This window comes from Panulirus ornatus, unplaced genomic scaffold (genome assembly GCF_036320965.1).
Source record: "Panulirus ornatus isolate Po-2019 unplaced genomic scaffold, ASM3632096v1 CTG_1249_pilon, whole genome shotgun sequence".
Lineage (NCBI taxonomy): Eukaryota > Metazoa > Arthropoda > Malacostraca > Decapoda > Palinuridae > Panulirus > Panulirus ornatus.
Window position 1 is genome coordinate 24002 of NW_027264093.1, and position 1411 is coordinate 25412.

The 1411-nt window shown below is 36.6% G+C and overlaps 1 non-coding gene across 1 annotated transcript; it reads right to left on the reverse strand.

Moving 5' to 3' along the window:
- Positions 1 to 923: 923 nt before the first annotated feature.
- TRNAV-GAC (transfer RNA valine (anticodon GAC)) lies at positions 924 to 995 on the reverse strand. Its single transcript has one exon. It is a non-coding gene; the product is annotated as a tRNA-Val (tRNA).
- Between the last annotated feature and the right edge of the window lie 416 nt (positions 996 to 1411).

Sequence of the window (1411 nt, forward strand, 5' to 3'; positions counted from 1 at the left end):
CTACACTCTCATCATTATCATCACTTCTTCATGTTCAATACAAAATCTCAACATATATATACATCTTCACTAGAGAATAATTTTCATTGCCCCTTAATCTTCATTACTCCTTGTTTCAGCTACATTCGTATCTTCCATTCATTCTTATATCTTATATTAGTTACATCTTTACAATATCTTTATATCTTCTCTGTTCCGTCTTTTGAAAAATTGAAAATGAGAGTAAAGGATTTCCAGCCTCCCGCTCCCTCCCCTTTTAGTCGCCTTGTACGACACGCAGGGAATACGTGGCAAGTATACTTTCTTCCCTATCCCCAGGGATAACAGCATCTGGTGTTCCCAGACGGTCACCCATCCAAGTACTAACGAGACCCAACGTTGCTTAACTTCCCTGATCGGACGATATATATATATATATATATATATATATATATATATATATATATATATATATATATATATATATATATATATATATATATATATATATATACTTATATATATATATACGAGACTGAAAATGAATTTTCCACATAACAAAAATGGAAGCGCCGGGGTTTGAACCCGGGTCCTCTCGCATGCCAAGCGAGCGCTCTACCACTGAGCTACGCCCCCAAGAACATTTTCTGGCACTTAGTATTACATAAAGCACTGAGATTACCACGGCAAAATACTGCTTAACCGACCGTTGCCGACTAGCCGGCAAAATAACCACAGGGTAAGTCTCCATGTTCCTGTCGTAGGAGGAGGATCGCCAGAAGCTTCTGGAAGATTTCAAGGACGTCTTGGTGGACCTGACCCTTTCAGATAAGGTCGAAAACCCCAATTTATTGTGAAGATCTTCACTATAACGTTGGACGAACACACTGAATGTTGCACACATGTGATGCGGACAAAATGAAAAAAGATAAAGACAAAAAATATGTCTGGTGTGGGTCTCGAACCCACGACCTTGAGTGTGTCAGACTCACGCTCTACCACTGAGCTAACCAGACAATAGAAAATACGTCTGTTTCTTCAATTTGAATTAATGAAAATCTTTGCGAGGCAGCGTTAAGAAAAGAGAGATGTCTTTGACGAAATTTACTTGTTTGGCTTATTCTTCTGTTCCTCATTATCGAAAGTAAACATACAGAAGGATATATATATATATATATATATATATATATATATATATATATATATATATATATATATATATATATATATATATATATATATATATATATATTTTTTTTTTTTTTTTGCTTTGTCGCTGTCTCCCGCGTTTGCGAGGTAGCGCAAGGAAACAGACGAAAGAAATGGCCCAACCCACCCACATACACATGTATATACATACGTCCACACACGCAAATATACATACCTACACAGCTTTCCATGGTTTACCCCAGACGCTTCACATGCCTTGATT